Below are 19,179 nucleotides of genomic sequence, written 5' to 3' on the forward strand. Positions count from 1 at the left end.
GTACTTTGCACCGAGCTACATCCCTAGCCCTTTTTATTTATTTTTTAAATTTTGAAACAGGTTCTTGCCAAGTCACTAAATTGCCCAGGATGAGCTTGAATTTATGATCCTCCTGCCTCAGCCTCCCAGAATTCTGGGATTACAGTTGTGTGCTGCCATGCCCAGCAGTCCTTGTCTTTCTCTTTGTCTATCTTGCCTGGTTCTGCCTCATCAAAGAGCGTCCACTCTGGGTAAACCTGAATCTTTGATGACTTTCTATTTTTCTTTCTATTGTTCATTTAACAGATGTTTACTGAGTAACAAACCTGGCAGTTTGAAGTGTCAGTCTACAATAAATGTAAACTTCTTTACTTTTCAGTAATTCAACTTTTTGTATTTCAAGCTCCATTCTGATGGGGTGGAAGAAACTTAGAGTCAGATAATGTTATGGTTTCTACCAACGTTATGGTTTGTACCTATGGTTTATATCTCTCAAAGCCTCATGCACTCATAGGTGAGGCTTGTGGGAGGTGATTGGATCATGGGGGCTTGACTGATTGGCTGATGAGTTTATAGCTAAATATGATATAGGAGGTGAAGCCTGGTTGGAGCAGGTGGGACTTTGGGTGGGTGGCCTGTGTCTATCATTTCCTCCTTTGATCTCTTCCTGCTGCCCTGCCATGATCTTTTTCTCCTCTGCGATGCCCCTCTGCCATACTATCTTGCCTTCAGGCCAGCTGACTATGGAAACCTGTAAAACTGTGAGTGAAAATACAGTGGACCCTTGAGTTATGACCGGCTTGACATATGAACTTGGTTTATTTTAGTTTTAACTTACAACCAAAGTCTTGGGTGAGAGCCTGAATTCAGGCTGCTTGTGTTTCTGGGTGGTCTCAGATATAGATTTAACCCTTAAAGAGTCCTGGAAGGAACATTACAACATTCTTTCCTGGTGGAATTAATTGAGAAACTCTAGGCCAGTGTCTAAGGATACTGAGATCTGCCTGTACACAAGAGGAGGACTTTGAAGGGTGTGTAGAGGAACCTGAGCCTTCAATTGATCAACTTGAGTTACAACCATCCCTCAAGAACGAATTGAGTTCATAAGTCAGGGGTCCACTATAAACCTTTCCTCCTGTAAGTTGTGGGTGTCAGGTATTGTGTCCCAGTGAGAAGTAGGTAACAAAGACATACAATTTGCCCCCGTCTCCTTTCCCTGAGGTTTTATATAAGTCCCCAACTAGATGGAGGGAGTTGTGTAAAGTGGAGAAGTTGAGGAGCTGCGTGTCTGGTTGCCACTGAGATGTGCCTGATTTCTGTCTGCATGGCCTTTTCAGGGCCTGGAATAAGGAGAGCTTGTGCACTCTCTTGCTTTTTGTAAGCAGCATTTTCTCTTAAGTCTCAAGTCCACGTCAATCTCGAGGGCATGGGCTTTTGGAATACAAAAATCAAGTAAACAGTCACAGGCCTTAGTGATTTTGCAGAAACATGGTCCTCTAAGAATAAAACACTGCCATCCATCGACTTATATAAAGGAAGGGAAAAATGGAAAAACTGGGTAAGGAAGTGGAGAATACACCTGCATTAAGTCCTGAGTAGAGGGAGGAGATGAAATAAAAAGAACCCTGATTTTAAGGAACATGGAGTTGGTACAATGACATAGACATTTATAACCTCATGTTCCAAAATATAAAGGTAAAAATTCTGTGAAAGAAGCGCTAAGGATCCTCTGAGGAACTCATTCATTAGGAAGGTATGAGTTAAAGAGAAGCATTTTATTCCTGTCCATTTACTGAAATACAGTATATCATCATCACAGAAAGTAAATGTTAAACTTCTAGAAGCTGACTGGTCCTCCCTGTGTCACTGGAATGCTGAATCCTTATCCAGCAGTCCCTTACTCCTTGGTTCTTTCTGCCTTTGATGAAAGAATTCAGTCACAACACATAGGTAGCCGTGCAGAAGTACAGGCAGAAGTTATTGAAAAGTAGATAGATAGGGCCGGGGATTTAGCTCAGTGGTTTCGCCGCCTGCTGCGCCAGTGCAAGGACCCGAGTTCGATCCCCGGTACCAAAAAAAAAAAAAAGTAGATATATAGAGAGTTATGCCATCAGGAGAGAAGATAGGCAGTGCCATGAAGGCATCTGCCTTGAGTGGTGAGTTTGGATATCTTTTTATACACAGAAAAGTTACTCCTGGGATTCAGGAAACTATGATGATTATCCTTGCTTTATTGATAGTCACATAATAGGTGTGCTTATCACCATTTCTCTTTGGAGTTACTTTGGAATGTGGACATCTCAGAAACGTCTTCCTTGTTCCTCTCAGGTGGTCAGTGTTCCCTCAAGTTCCTTAATAAAGTAAGAATCTGAATCAGGTCTTAGCCCAGTGAGGAGTCAGAGCACCCAGGAATGCTGTATGCCTTATTTTGGGAATAGACAGCCAGGTGGGCAGATATCAGAAGGACTATACACAATGTGTAACCTTATGATGTCCTTGTGCTCTGTGGGACTGCTTTAGGTCTGAACCTAACAAATAATTATAGATATATTATACATCGAAGTCTTTGTTTCTGTAATTAACTGTAACTGGCAAGAATTGCTAGTTTAGATTCCTCCATTTGTCATGTAGGCCTGTTAATGTCTAACTGCCTGTCTAATTCTTAGGAAAAATCCATTATTATAATTCATATCTTGGTCAGCTGTAAGTGCTTTTACAGAACACTAGAATTAAAAGTTATCAGCCTGAAAATATTCTTCAGTAAAGCTTTATTTCTTTCTATTTTCCCACCTTCTCTTAAGCAATGATGCCTTCTCATTGGTCTGCTTGTTAACAAACAAGATAAGGAAACCAACACGTGGAATTGAGCAATAAGTAAAAGCAGTACCTAATCCAAACAGATATAAACTGAAATACCATTAATAGGTGGACTGGGTCCTGCATGGTAATTATTGAGCTCTTAAAGATCCAGATCCTTTAAGCATGAAAGTAAGCATTCTCTGTGGTAACCAATCTCCAAAATGGCCCCTAATGGTCTTTTTTTCTCAAACCTATGCCCTTCTGTAGTCCCCTCCCATATTAGGGGATATTGTGGAAATAAAGTGTGTGACTTCCTAGATCACAAAACTGTACAGCTTCCAACTTTGCTGTCTTTCTGGTAATTTAACCTTGGGAAAAGCTAGCTGCTTTATCATGAAGATCTTCAAATGGCCCAATGGAAGAGTCAGCATGGTGAGAAACAGTGCCCTCCTGCCAGCTGTGACCCCTTCATCCTACTCAAGCTTCCAAGTGGCTGCAGCTCTGGCTGAAGTGTTAATTGCAAATTTCTGAGAGACTCCTAAGCTACAGCCCCCAACTAAGCCAGTTTTAAACTTGCTGCTACAGAAATTATATGTGGTAATAAATATTTATTGCTTTATTTGTTCATTAGTTTATTTTTGAGACCAGGTCTCACTATCTATGTAGTCTAGGCTTGCCCTGAACTTGCAGTCCTTCTGTCTCAACCTCCCAAGTGCTGGGATTACAGACATGGGCCACTGTGCCCAATTTATTGTTGTTTTTCAAGTTGCTAAGTTTTGGAGCAATTTGTTATGCAGTAATAAATAATTATACTGGAAATGAATAATTAATATCTCCAAAATTTAACATCACAAAATTACTTTACAAAATAGTTGTATACATTTAGCTCTAATCAGCAGTCAAAAGATAGGTGACTTGCCATCTTAATACCAAATATAAGCCATTACTATTTAAAACTTTTAGTCTTTTAAAGATTATTTAATAATTTTACTTTTATAAGCTAAAAATATATTTTCGTATGGTTTTCAATTTTTGTTGTTCTTAGCAAGATATATGTTCTTCATACTTTTAATAGATATTTTTATTTTCTCTGCTGTAAATTTTCTTGCAAGTTCACCCTGGAGATTTTCTTTTTCCGTTTAGTTTCCCTCACTCCTTTCACCCTTTCCTTTCCACTGACTGCTAAAGGACAGAGAATATCAGAGACTCACTTGAAATGCAGTGTCTGTATGAAAGGAATTGCTTGCTCTTCCCTAACTTATCCTTTCTTCTCCCTCAAGAAGTATCTCTTTGCAGTGGTTATTGTAAACTTGGGCCACCTTGAGAATTCCTATAATACAGGTGTCCCCAGTCCCCGGGCCATGGGCCAGTCTGGTCTTGTGGCCTGTTAGAATGGGCTGCACATCAGAAGGAGAGCAGTGGGCAAGGGAACAAAGCGCCATCTGAATTTGTAGTGATTCAGAATCACTGGAATTGCCACCAAAGCTCCACCTCCAATCAGGTCAGCTGTGGCATTAGATTCTCCTAGAAGCACAAAGTCTACTGTGAACTGTTCATTTGAGGGATCTAGGTCCTTATTTACACTTTAAGTTTTTCACACTAGAGAAACTATTCGGTATTTACACATGTGTGTCCTATTTATTTCACTTATGATTATTGCCTCAGTGTGCATCCATTTAGCTATAAGTGTCTCTAATTTGTCATTCTTTATGACTGAGTAGAACTCCATTTTATAAAAATAACACATTTTCTTCAGTCTGAAGTTGAAGGGCAACTGGGCTGTTTCCAAGGTTTAGCTATTACAAACTGTGCTGCTATGAACATGGGTGCACATGTATCACCATGGTATGATTCTTTTAATTCTTTGGGGAAGATACCCAGCAGGGGAATAGCTGGGTCAAATAGAACCTCCAATCCTAGCTCTTTGAAGTGTCTCCATATTGATTTCCACAGTGGTTGTACCAGCCTACACTCCCACCAACAGTGGAGAAGGGTTCCTTTTTCCCCACAGCCCCACCAACAATTCTTATTGGTTGATTTCATGATAGCAGCCATTCTTTCTGGAGCGAGGTGGAATCTCAGCATTGTTTTCATTTGCATCTCTTGAATGACCAGTGATGTTGAACATTTTTTCATGTATTTAGTTGCTATTTCTACTTCTTTGTCTGAGAAATGTCTGTTCGTTTCAGATGCCCATTTTTGGATTGGGTCTTTAAATTTGGGAGGTCTGATCTTTTTCAGTTCTTTATAGATTCGAGATAGTAGACCTTTGCCTGAGGAAAAGCAGGTGAAGATTTTTTCCCACACTGTGGGTTGTCTCTTCACACTGCTGGTGGTTTCTCTTGCTGTGCAGAAGCTTTTTAATAAGAAAAGATCCCACTGTTGATTGTTTGTGCTAGTTCACAGGCAACTGAGGTTTTGTTCATAAAATCTTTTCCTACACCGATGTCTTCAAGAGTTCTACCTAACCTCTGTTCCAACTGGTTCAGAGTTTCTATTTTAATATTTCGATCTTTAATCCATTTCGATTTGAGTTTAGTGCATGGTGAGAGATACAGGTCTAGTTTTAATCTTTGGCAAGTTGAAGCCCAATTTTTCCAGCACCATTTATTAAAGAGGCTATCTTTCCTCTAGTGAGGGTGTTTGGCTCCTTTATCGAAGATGAGATGGCTGAATGTGTCTGGCGTTGTTTCTGCATCTTCTAATCTGTTCCACTGGTCCTCAGGTTTGGTTCTTTGCCAGTACCATACTGTTTTTATTACAGTAGCTTTGTAGTAGAGTTGCAGGTTGGGGATTGTGATACCCCCTGCCATGTCTCTGTTACCTAGAATTGCTTTTGCTATTCTGGCTCTCTTCCTGTTCCAAATGAATTTTTGGATTGTTTTCTCAAGGTCCATGAAGTATGCTGCTGGGATCTCAATTGGGATTGCATTGAATCTATATATCAGTTTTGGAAATATGGCCATTTTCACTACTGTATTGGTTCTTCCTATCCAAGAGCAAGGGATATCTTTCCATTTTCTGATATTCTCTTCAGTCTCTTTTTTCAGAATCCTATAGTTTTCAGAGTAGAGGACTTTGATTTCTTTCATTAGGTTTATTCCTAGGTATTTGAATATTTGGATGCTACTGTGAAGGGAGTTATTTCTCCGTTCCTCTTTCAGAGAGTCTGTTGTTTGTGTACAGGAAAGCTATTGATTTTTGTGTGTTGAACTTGTATCCAGCTACTTTTCTGAATTTGGTTATTAAGTCTAGAAGGCTTGTGGTGGAGTTCTTGGGGTCTTCTATATGGAGTATCATGTCGTCTGCCAATAATGACAATTTAACTTCTTTGTTTCCTATCTTTATTCCTTTTATTTCTTTCTCTTGCCAAATTGCTGTGGCTAATATTTCCAAAAGCATATTGAACAGTAGTGGTGATAGTGGACATCCTTGTCTTGTTCCTGATTTTTTTTCTTTCTTTTTGTCTTGTTCCTGATTTTAGTGTAAAGGATTTCAGTTTTTGACCATTTAGTATGATATTGGCTGTTGATTTTTCATACATGGCTTTTATCAGGTTGAGGTAGAGACCATCTATACCAATTTTTTATAGAGTTTTTATCATGAATGTGTGTTGGATTTTGTTAAACAATTTTTCTGCATCTATTGAGATGATCATATGGTTTTTGTCCTTGGCTCTATTAATATAGTGTATTACATTTATTGATTTGCATATGTTGAACCATCCCTGCATCCCTGGGATGAATCCCACTTGGTCAGGGTGTATGATCTTCTTGATTATCTTCTTCATTCTATTTGACAGTATCTTATTAAGGATTTTCGCATCTATGTTCATTAGTGAGATTGGCCTATAATTCTCTTTTTCGGTTGGGTCTTTCTCTGCTTTGGGGATCAAGGTGATGCTTGCTTCCAAGAATGAATTTGGGAGTATTGCTTCCCTTTCAATTTCATTGAACAGTTTAAACAGTAGTGGCAATAATTCTTCTCTAAATGTCTTATAGAATTCAGCAGTGAAGCCATCAGGACTTAAGCTTTTCTGCGTTGGTAAGTTTTTAATTACATTTTCAATTTTGTTGATTGATATTGGGTTGTTTAGAATTTTTCAGTGTTCTTTGTTCAACTTGGTAATTCATTCATATCTAAGAATCTGTCCATTTCTTCTGTGTTTTCCATCTTATTAGCGTACAGTTTCTCAAAGTGAGTATTGATGATCCTCTGGATTTCTACTGGGTCTGTTGTAACTTCACCCTAATCATTTCTAATTGCATGGATTTGGGCCTTTTCCTTCCTTTTTTAATAAGGTTGGCTAAGGGTTTGTCAATTTTGTTTATTCTTTCAAAGAACCAACTCTTTGCCTCATTGATTTTTTTGTATCATTCTCTTAGTCTCCATTGCATTGATTTCTGCTCTGATCTTTATGATTTTCTCCCTTGTATGAGCTTTGGGTTTGTCCTGTTCTTCTTTTTCTAGAAGCTTGAGGTTCAACATCAGGTTGTTTCTTTGAGCTGGTTCTGTTTTCCTAATATGAGTATTAACTGTTATGAATTCCCCTCTCAAGACTGCTTTCATTGTGTCCCATAGATTTCGATATGTTGTATTGATATTGTTATTTAATTGTTGATACTGTCTGCTTTCTTCTGTAATTTCTTCTGTGACTCATTGTTTGTTCAGAAGTGTGTTGTTCAATTTCCATATGTTTATGAAGTTCTAGTAGTTTCTTTTGCTATTGATCTCCAATTTCATCACACTATGGTCTGATAATATACAGGGTATAACTTCAATTCCTTTACACTTAGAATTGATAACTTTACACTGAGAATGACCCACGTGCGCTGAAAAAATGTGTATTCTGATTTTGTGGGGTGGAACACTCTGTAAACATGTGTTAAATTCATTTGTTCCAGAGTTTGATTGAGTTCTAGTATTTTGTTGTTTAGTTTTTGTCTAGTTGATCTATCTGTGACAGTGGGGTGTTGAGGTCCCCCACTACTATTGTATTAGAGCTTATTTGATTTTTCATGTCTGTTAGTATTTGTTTTATATAGTTGGGTGCACTAGTGTTTTGTGCATATATATTTATGATTGTCATCTCTTCCTCTTGATTTGTTCCCTTTACAAGGATGTAGTGTCCTTCTTTGTCTCTCTTAGTGTTGGTTTGATATCCATTTGATCTGTAAAGAGGATAGCTACTCCTACTTTTTTTTGGAAGTTTCTGTCTCATGCAGTATTGTTTTCTACCCTTTAACTTTCAGTCTGTGAGTTTCTTTTGGAATTAAGTGTGTTTCTTGTATGCAGAATATTATTGGATCTTGCTCCTTGACCCATTCTGCCAGTCTATTTCTTTTGATTGGTGAATTGAGATCATTAACACTGATGGTTATAACTGATATGTATTGACTTATCCTTGTCATGACTTTTTCTTTTTGTTGCATTCTCCCCCTTTGCATTTCATTTCTTTTTCTGCCAAATGGATCCATTCTGCTGGGCTTCCTGGGGTTGTGATCCTCATTGTCTTTTACTATGATTTTGTTTAAAAAATTTTGGAGTGCTGGTTTGGCATTCATAAAGTTCCTCAGGATGCACTTTGTCATGAAAGTATCTTATTTCTCCATCAATTTTGAAAGATAGTTTTGCAGGGTATATCAATCTGGATCACAGGTTGTTTTCCTTTAGCTCTTGAAATACTTTGCTCTAGGCTCTTCTTGCCATGAGGGTTTGTGTTGAGAAGTCTGCTGTGATTCTGATGGGCTTTCCTTCATATGCAATCTGTTTCTTTTCTCTAATTGCTTATAGAATTTTGTTCTTCTTTTGGACTTCTGGAATCTTAAATATTATATGCTTAGGTGTAGATTTGTTTTGATCATGGCTAGTTGGAGTCCTGTATGCCTCACTTATCTGTGTGTCAAGTTCTTTTCCCCTGCTTCGGAAGTTTTCTGCCATTACTTCTGTGACCAGTTTTTTTTATGTCATTTGTACTCCTCCCTGTTTCTTCATTAACTCTGATCAGTCTTATGTTACTCTTCCTTGCATCATCTAGCAGCTGCTGGATTGATTTCTCATGGTCCCTTACTATTTTTTAAAAAATTTTCTTTTCCTGGTCACTAATTGCAATCCTATCTTCTATATCTGAGATTCTGTCCTCACATTTGCTCATTCTGCTGTGTAAACTATCAATGGAGTTTTTAATCTCCTGGAAATCTGTTTGCATCTGTTTTATGGATTCCATTTGTTTCCTATGTTAGGATTCCATCATGTTCCTCAGCTCCTCTATTTTTTTTATCTATGTCTGCTCTAGACTTATTAATTATATCATCCACTATGGACAGAATCTCTGTTGTTATCTCAGAAATTATTTCTGATTTCATTTTTTCCTGATCCTCTTTTGTTGCCAGTTCCAGGAGTCCAGGTGGTTCAGTATCAGATTGTTCCATCTCGTTGTCCTTTGGGGTTGTCTTAGGTGATCTGGAAGTCTGGTTTTGAGTGTTGTTTATATATCTTCTCATTTCAACAGATGTAGCCTGCTGAGCCTTTGTTGAGGCAACTTTTTGCTCACCCAGTGGTCTTTAACTTTCAGCAAGCCACCGAGTGGCCTTTTCCCTGCTGCTCACTACTGCACCAGTTCCTGGGTTTAGAATAGTGGCCTTCTGGATCCCTGAGCTGCCCTGTTGTCTGGGTGGGGTCCTGGCTGGGGACTGTGCACACTTGGGGTACTATCTAGGTGTTCCTCTGGCTAGGGCTTGCCCCCCTATGTAGCTATTGTCTGGGAGGGCCTTTGGCTGGGGACTTTGCACCCCAGTCGCTAGTGTCTGAGTGTGCTTCTGGGTAGGGTCTGCATTAACTTACAGATCATACTGGGGTGGGCCTCTGGCCATTGCTTGTGTGCCTGTGCAGCTCTTTTCAGGTGGGACTTTGGCTTGGGCCTGTTGGCCCAAGCAGCTGGGGTCAGGGCAGGGCCCTGGCTAGACCTGCCTGTAGCTGTGCTGCTCTTTTCCACCCTGGCTTCTCCTAAGCTTTTATATCTTAAAGAATCTGTGATTTAAAAACATCTTTTCATAGAAAGTACAAAATATTTTTCCCTATGATCCTATATTATTCTTCATAGTTATGTTGCCACGAGGACACCAAAGCTCAGTGCAAGATTTCCTTAAAACTATTTTGAGATCAAAAGCCCAAAAGAATAAGTATTCTTTTATTTTTACAGATAGAAAAGCCAAGAAAGCAACTCAAATATGCCTATGGTTAGTTATGTCTTTTCTTTTATTTCACACCCTGCCCCCTGTACCAAGAGTCAGACTCAGGACCTTACATTTGCTAGGCAGGTGCAGCACCACTGAGCTACATTCTTGGCCCCAGTTATGTCTTTTCTGACTCTCATTTCTGTCAGGATGAAACAAGGTAGTATGCATGAAACTAATTTGAATGCTATAAAACATGGCATTTCTCTTTTTCTATAGAGACAAAGACAGTAGAAAGTGAAATCACAAATAGAAGATCATATGGGTCTTCTATTATCTTTTCTCTGAAAAGTGGGCAACTAGTAATGTAGGTGGTTGTAAATAGTAGAAAGACTTTTTCCACAAGCCTCTAATGAAAATCAGTCTGGTCTAGATCTCTTTAGCCCAGAGATTGAAGATTCTAGTGAAAGGATTATAGGAACACAAATTCAAAAATGTGAAAAAGATGAGTAGCTTAAAATCATTCACTTGTTCTCTCATTAGTATATTATTTCAATAAATATTTTTAAAGGAACTACTAGAATTTCCCAGGCAAAAATCTTACAGTTTGATGAGGGAGACAGACAAGATCAAAGGGAAAACAATGCACAAGTGCAGGGCACTGCTTGGAGCAAAAGACATATTTATATTTATATTTAAGATGGGAAAGAGTTATGAGAGGATGACATGGGATGTGATCTGATGAAAAATGCTGACTGATCCCAAGCTTTTTGATTCAGAGTACATAGATACTATCACTCGTAAAGGGGAAGGAGAAAAAGTGGAGGGTAAAAGATAAAAGTAGCTTCAATGAGGGGTGTATTGGATAGGAGAGTTTAAAAGTGAGTAGCATGTGCCTGTATTGAAGTTTTATTTGAGATTGGCTCTTAAATAATCTGAAGCAGGCAGTTCTGCACTATTGGAGGAAGAGGCCAGGGGCTGCAGTTACATCCCTGTGTCACTCTTGTCGGCTGGCTCCACAAACTATTTGTCCTGAGAATTTTGACTGGGAAACTTCAAATCAGCATTTTATTAGTGTCTCACAGATTATATATAAATACATATAAAACTCCCTTCCCAATTCCTCTTCCCCAGGGGAGTTATTGGAAACTAACTTTTTTTTTTTTTAGTTCTTTTATTGGTACATTTGAGGTATACAATTCGTTTACATTTATCATTGGGTGTTTGTACCTGTACATGATATATCTTGGTTCTTATTTTTTTCCTGATTACCTGTGCGCCCTTCACCCCCTCCACCCTTCCCTATTTACATAGATTTCATTTCCATTTTTTTTTCTTTTCTCATAGTTTTTCCTTTCCCTCTTTTCCTTTCCCCTTGCCCTCCCTTCACTCCTTTGTCTTTGGACCTTTTTTCCTATTTCAAATTATCAATTATTCATTTTAATCATTTTAACCCTTGTTTACACTATCAGTTTCTCATACTAGAGAAACTATTCGGTATTTACACATGTGTGTCCTATTTATTTCACTTAAGAGTATAGCCTCTATAGGCATCCATTTAGCTATAAATGACTAGTTTTTCATTCTTTATGGCTGAGTAGTACTCCATTTTATAAAAAAACCACATTTTCATTATCCAGTTTCCAGTTGATGGGCACTTGGGCTGCTTCCAAGCTTTAGCTATCACAAACTATGCCGCTGTAAACATGCATGCACATATATCACTGTGGCATGATTCTTTTAATTCTTTTGGGAAGATCCCCAGCAGGGGAATAGCTGGGTCAAATGGGACCTCTAGTCGTAGTTCATTGAGGTATCTCCATACTGACTTCCACAGTGGTTGCACCAGTCTGCACTCCCATCAACAATGGAGAAGGGTTCCTTTCTCCCCACAACCCCACCAGCATTTGTTATTGGTTGATTTCTTGCTAGCAGCCCTTCTTTCTGGGGTGAGGTGGAATCTCAGTGTTGTTTTCATCTGCATCTCTCGAATGACAAGTGATGTTGAACATTTTTTCATATATTTGTTTGCTGCTTTTACTTCTTTGTCTGAGAAATGTCTGTTCATTTCAGATGCCCATTTTTGGATTGGGTCTTTAAATTTGGGAGGGGTCTGATTTTTTTCAATTCTTTATATATTCTAGATAGTAGTCCTTTGTCTGAGGTACAGCTGCTAAAATTTTTTTCCCATATTGTAGGTTGTCTGTTAGCTCTGTTGGTGGTTTCTTTTGCAGTGCAGAAGCTTTTTAATAAGATGAGATCCCAGTTGTTGATTCTTTCTACTCGTTCCCGTGTTGCTGAGGTTTTGTTCATGAAATCTTTTACTATGCCAATGTCTTCAAGAGTTGTACCTAACTTATCTTCCAGCAAGTTTAGTGTTTCTGTCTTAATATTTATATCTTTAATCTACTTTGATCTTAGTTTAGTGCATGGTGATAGGTATGGGTCTAGTTTTAATCTTTGGCAGGTTGAAATCCAGTTTTTCCAAACCATTTATTAAATAGGCTATCTTTCCTCCAAAGATGGTGGTTGGCTCCTTTGTCAAAGATGAGGTGGCTGAGCATGTCTGGAGTTGTTTCTGCATCCTCTAATCTATTCCACTGATCCTCAGGTCTGTTCCTTTGCCAGTACCATGCTGATTTTTATCACAGTAGCTTTGTAGTATAGATTCAAGTTGGGGATTGTGATACCCCCTGCCATGTCTCTGTTGCTTAGAATTGCTTTAGCTATTCTAGGTCTCTTATGGTTCCAAATGAATTTTTGGATTGTTTTCTCTAGTTCTGTGAAGTATATTATTGGAATTTCAATTGGCATTGCATTGAATCTATATAGTAGTTTTGGAAGTATGGCCATTTTCACTATATTGGTTCTTCCTACCCAGGAGCAAGGGATATGTTTCCATTTTCTTGTATCCTCTTCGATCTCTTTTTTCAGAGTGCTGTAATTTTCAGTGTAGAGGTCTTTTGCTTCCTTTGTTAGATTGATTCCTATATATTTCATTTTTTTGGATGCTATTGTAAAAGGAATTGTTTCCTTAATTTCTCTCTCAGTGAGTCTGTTATTTGTGTGCAAGAAGGCTATTGTTTTTTGAGTGTTGACCTTGTATCCGGCTACTCTGCTGAATCTGTCGATTAAGTCTAGAAGTCTTTTGGTAGAGTTTTTTGGGTCTTCTATGTAAACTATCGTATCGTCAGCAAATAATGACAGTTTAACTTTTTCCTTTCCTATCTTTATTCCTTTTATTTCTTTCTCTTTTCTCTTTTCTAATTGCTATGGCTAATGTTTCCAGAACTATATTGAACAGGAGTGGTGATAGTGGGCATCCTTGTCTTGTTCCTGATTTTAGCATGAAAGTTTTCAGTTTTTGACCATTTAGTATGATGTTGGCTGTTGATTTTTCATAGATAGCCTTAATCAGATAAAGACCTTCTATTCCAGTTTTTTGTAGGGTTTTTATCATGAATGGGTGTTGGATTTTGTTGAATGCTTTTTCTGCATCTATTGAGATGATCATATGGTTTTTTGTCCTTGACTCTGTTAATATAGTGTATTACATTTATTGATTTACAAATGTTGAACCATCCTTGCATCCCTGGGTTAAATCCAACTTGGTCAGGGTGTATGATCTTCTTGATAACCCTCTGTATTCTGTTTGCCAGTATCTTGTTGAGGATTTTTGCATCTATGTTCATTAGGGAGATTGGCCTGTAGTTCTCTTTTTGGGTTGGGTCTTTCCCTGGTTTTGGAATCAAAGTCACACTTGCTTCCAGGAATGAATTTGAAAGTATTGCTTCCCTTTCAATTTCCTTGATGAGTTTAAAGGGTAATGGCATTAGTTCTTCTTTAAATGTCTTATAAAATTCAGCAGTGAAGCCATCCAGACCTGGGCTTTTCTTTGTTGGTAAATATTTTATTACATTTTCAATTTCACTCATTGTAATTGGGGTGTTTAGAATTTCTATATCTTCTTCATTTAACTTTGGCAATTTGTATGTATCTAGGAATCTGCCCATTTCTTCTGTTTTCCATTTTATTGGAGTAGAGGTTCTAGAAGTAGGTATTGATGATCCTCTGGATTTCTGTTGGATCTGTTGTGACTTCACCTTTTTCATTCTTAATTGCATGTATTTGTGCCTTTTCTTTCCTTTTTTTGATAAAGGTTTATCAATTTTATTTATTCTTTCTAAAAACCAATTCTTTGATTCATTTTTTGGATTGTTCTCTTAGTCTCCATTACATTAATTTCTGCCCTAATCTTTATAATTTCCTCTCTTGTATGAGCTTTGGATTTGTTATGCTCTTCTTTTTCTAGGAGCTTGAGGTACTGCATTAGGTTATTTATCTGAGTTTTCTCTGTTTTCCTAATATGGGCATTCACTGCTATGAATTTCCTGCATAGAACTGCTTTCATTGTGTCCCATAGATGCCTGTATGTTGTACTGGCATTTTCATTTACTTGTAGAAACTGTTTAATGTCTTCTTTAATTACTTCTGTGATCCATTGGTTTTTCAAGAGGGTGTTATTCAGTTTCCATGTGTTTGTTGGGGTTTTGCGGTTTCTTATGTTATTGATCTCCAATTTTATTGCACTATGTTCTGATAATATACAGGGGGTAACTTCAGTTCTTTTACATTTACTTAGACATGTCCTGTGAGCTAGCATGTGGCCTATTCTGGAGAATGACCCATGTGCAGCCGAAAAGGATGTGTATTCTGATTTTGTGAGGTGGAACACTCTGTAAACATCTATTAAGTCCATTTGTTCAATAGCTTGGTTCAGTTCTAGAATTTCCTTGTTAACTTTTTGTCTAGATGATTTGTCTATTTTTGATAGTGGGGTATTGAGGTCCCCCACTACAATTGTGTTAGTGTTTATTTGGTTTTTCATGTCTATTAATATTTGTTTTGTATAGTTGGGGGCATATGTATTTGGTGCATATATATTTAAGATTGTCATCTCTTCCTCTTGGACTGTTCCCTTCACAAGGATGTAGTGACCATCTTTGTCTCTCTTAATTAGTTTTGGTTTGAAATCTACTTTGTCTGCAAATAAGATTGCTACCTCTGCTTTCTTCTGGGTTCCTGTGGCATGGAAAACTGTTTTCCATCCTTTTACTTTCAGTCTATGAGTTTCTTTTTGAGTTAGGTGTGTTTCTTGTATACAGCATATTGTTACATTTTCCTTTTTAATCCATTCTGCCAGTCTGTTTCTTTTGATTGGTGAATTGAGGCCATTAACATTGAGAGTTATAATTGATAGAGATTGATTTATCCTTGTCATGATGTTTTACTTTTGTTGGCTCTTTTATTTCTTATTTTTTCCCCCTTTCCCTCTAGTGTCTTACCTTGCCTGGTGGCTTCCCTCTGTTGGGCCTCATGAAGTTGTGACCTTCATTGCTTTTTTCTAGGATATTGTTTAGAATTGCTTGTAGTGCTGGTTTGGTGTTCATGAAATTTCTCAGGTGTTCTTTGTCGTGGAAGTATCTAATTTCCCCATTGAATTTGAAAGATAAATTTGCAGGATACAACAGTCTAGGTTGGAAGTTATTTTCTTTTAGGGCTTGAAATACTTCACTCCAGGCTCTCCTTGATTTGAGGGTTTGTGTTGAGAGGTCTGCTGTGATTCTGATGGGCTTTCCTTTGTAGGTGCTTTGTTTCTTTTCTCTAACTGCTTTTAGGATTTTGTTTTTCTGTTGGGTTTCTGGGATCTTGAGTATTATACGTCTAGATGTAGATTTTTTTTGATCACGGCTAGGTGGAGTTCTATATGCCTCACTTATCTGTATGTCCAATTTTCTACCTCTGTCTGGGAAGTTTTCCTCTATTACCTCTGTGAACAGGTTTTTATGTCAATTGTTCTTTCTCCTGTTTTTTTCATGGACTCCTATTAGTCTTATATTATTCTTCTTTGCATCGTCTAGCAGTTGTTGGATTGATTTATCGTGGTCCCTTACTATTTTTAAGAAATCTTTATATTCATGGTCTCTAACCATGATCCTGCCTTCTATATCTGATATTCTATCTTCAGATTCCCTTAATCTGCTGTGGATACTTTCTTTTTTTTTTTTTTTTTTGGTACCAGGGATTGAACTCAGGTCCTTGCCCTTGGGCAGCAGGCTGCGAAACCACTGAGCTAAATCCCTGGCCCAATTAAAACACTGGAATTTTGGGGGGTTTTTTTTGGTACCAGGTATCAAACTCGGGACCTTGTGCTTGTGAGGCAGGCAGCAGAACCACTGAGCTAAATTCCCGGCCCTGCTGTGGATACTTTCAGTGGAGTTTTTGATTTCCTGAATATCTGTTTGAATCTGTTTCATGGCTTCCATTTCTTTCTTAGGTTGGGCAATCATGGTTTCCATTTCTTTCTTATGCTGGGTATTCAAGGCTTCCAGCATGTTTCTGAGCTCATCTATTTTTTTTTTGGTACTGGGGATCAAACTCAGGACCTTGCACTTGCAAGGCAGGCACTAGAACCACTGAGCTAAATCCCCAGCCCAAATCTATTTTTTTATCTGTTTCTGTTCTAGATCCTCTAATCACGTCTTTCACTCTGCTCACCATCTCTGTAGATATCTGGGAGATTATTTCTGCTTTGAATTTTTCTAGAGCCTCATTCACCTGTTTTGTTACTTCCTGGGCTATCAGTTCAGGGTATCCAGGTGGTTGGTTATGGGACTTTTCCATCTCATTTCCCTCAGGATTTACCCTTGGTGAGGTGGAAGTCTGAGTTTGTGCCTTGCTTAAATGTCTTCTCATTTTTGTTTTTGGTCCTGTCCTTGTTTTAACTCCTGGGTTGATAGTTTGAAATTGCTTATTGTAGGTATCTTTGTTGCTTATAATTAGAACCCTTATGGAATGATTGCTTCTCAGAGGTGTCTTCCAGATATAGCTGGTCTTTAAGTTTTGAGTCTCTAATGACTCTAAGGCTATCTCATTTTCCTTATACTAGGAAGATTCATTGACTAGATCAATACCAACACCTTAGCCCAAGTGATACAATCAGCAACACCACTGCATCAAGTACATCTTTGAAAATGACATTTTTTGGTAGTTATTAATCTATCACCTTTAGCTATGTGAATTACAACAAGATCGAGGACCAACCCAACATATAGTGAATAAACTCTTCAATATAACAACTTTACCCTTTGGGATGGGGAGTTAGAAGGGGATGGGGAGGGAGGGACAGATGGAAAGAAGGATAGGGGAAGGTTAGCAGTGTGGTCAGAGGACACAGGTGAGAAGGAAAAAGAGAATAATAGGAAAATAAAGAAGAACTCCAAATGAGGACTAAAACAGGGACAAAAAGGGAAGATGAACAGAGCAAGAGAGTGGGAGAGCAAGAGAGTAAGTGTAAGAGAGAGAGAAAGGAAAGAGAAAAGAAAGAAGAAAAGAAAAGAAAAAAACAGAGAGAACAAATATTTGCAAAGAGTAGGAAAAAAATTAAAGATAAGAGGAGCAAAGGAAAAGAAAAGAGAAAAAACAAACTAACTAATAATACTAATTTTGGGAATAAAAAATAACAATGAAGGTGAAGGGCCTCTTTCAGGGTATGTCTCTGCTGTCACAATAGACAATGTGGGTAGCAGTGTGCAGATATAAGTCTATGAGTCTCAGCAAGCTAGTCGCAGACCCGTGAGATTCAGGCAGATTTTTGGCTGCAAGTCCCAAGTTGAGCTCCCTGTCCTCCTGTAGGGTTGAACTCTGCAGAGTTGTATTGCAGGTTCCAGCCGCCCTTCCCCTGAAGATAGTCCCGGTCCTGATGGGAGGTGAAGATGACTCCAACTTACCCAGTACAGTGGTCCGGTGGTCCGGTGTCATCTGCATCTTTGTAGTGTGGAACCAGGTGGCTGTACAGAGAAGAGGCCAGAGGAGCGGGGTGGTGGTGGGTGTCCAGTGGATTGCTGCCAGGGCGCAGGCTGATTCGGTGTGTTCCGCGCAACTCGTGACCTTGGTACAGAGTCTGCAGACCTTCCTGTCTGCAGCGGGCTGATTCGGCATGTTCCACGTGACTCGAGACCTCCATCCAATTATCTCAGTGGAAGACCTCCAGATGATATAGGGTGTATGATATGTTGACCTCCAAATAATCTAAATAAGGGAAATATAATTCTCAACCTGCTAGATAAACAGAATGCTGAGTTCATGAGCTCTAAAATTAAAGAATGAATTTTAGGAAACCACAGAGGTTAAGATTAGGGAATATGTATTGAGGTAAAGATAGCTCCATCTTGAGAGGGACAGGAAGGAGCACTCAGAAAGTGGGTTGCCACTCACTTTTGAGCAAAGCTATGAGGTGAGGTGGGCTCAAGGTGGGACAAAACTCTAGAAACTACCTTTCTAGATGTTCACGCCAAAAGCCCTGGAGTTATCATTGACTCTTCTTTCCTGCATTTTCAAAAATCTCAGACTCCAATTATTTTTTTAACCATTTCCCCAGCTACTAGTCTGTTCCAATACTCTATCACTTCCTGCCTGGATGATTGAAATAACCTCCCAATGAGGTTCCTTGCCTCCACGTCTGCTGTCCTATAGTCTGCTCTCACCTTTGTGGCCTGAGAGATCCAGTTAGAGAAGTCAGATCAGGTCATGCCTTTCTTCCAAAGCCTCCATCTCATCCCGAGTTAAAGTAAAAATCCATAAAATGGTTCACAAAGCTGTCCATGGCTTAGAGTCCTCTACCTCTCTAACTTCATGTCTTCCCACTGTCCTCTTTATGCACTCTGGTCCTGGGACACTGGCTTCCTGCTCATTTCCCAAATACATCCACCAACTGTCTTCTTCAAGAGGGAAACTTGCTGCTTCCTCTACCTAGAATGATCTTTCCTCAGACATTTTTATGGCTTAGTTTTCATTTATTTCCAATTTCTGTTCAAATGTCATTGGTTGATGGAGCTTTCCCTAACTACACTTTTTTTTTTCCTGCTCCCATACTAAAGACTGAACCCAGGGTCTGTACATTGAGCTACACCTCCCAGGACCTTTTAAATTTTTAAAAAAATATTTTGAGACAGGGTACTGGTAAATTGCCCGGGCAGGACTTGAATTTACAACCCTCCTGCCTCAGTCTCCCAGAGCTCTGGAATTAAAAGCCTGTGCTACCATGCCCAGCTCTGATCACTCTTTTATAAATTAGCAATCCCCTCCTTCTAAGGTGTCCCTTCCACTCCTTACTTTGTTTTCATTTTTCTCTATAGCACTTTTATTTGATGTAGCATATATTTTA

General features: G+C 38.7%; 1 long non-coding RNA gene across 1 annotated transcript in view; it reads left to right on the top strand.

The window, feature by feature from the left end:
- Positions 1–19,179, top strand: part of LOC106007812 (uncharacterized) — a 45,124-nt gene that overhangs the window by 444 nt on the left and 25,501 nt on the right. The window lies entirely within an intron of this gene.

This window comes from Heterocephalus glaber, unplaced genomic scaffold (assembly GCF_053883595.1).
Source record: "Heterocephalus glaber isolate CG9 unplaced genomic scaffold, H.glaber_assembly_v1.0 deba00001561, whole genome shotgun sequence".
Taxonomy (NCBI): Eukaryota; Metazoa; Chordata; class Mammalia; order Rodentia; family Bathyergidae; genus Heterocephalus; species Heterocephalus glaber.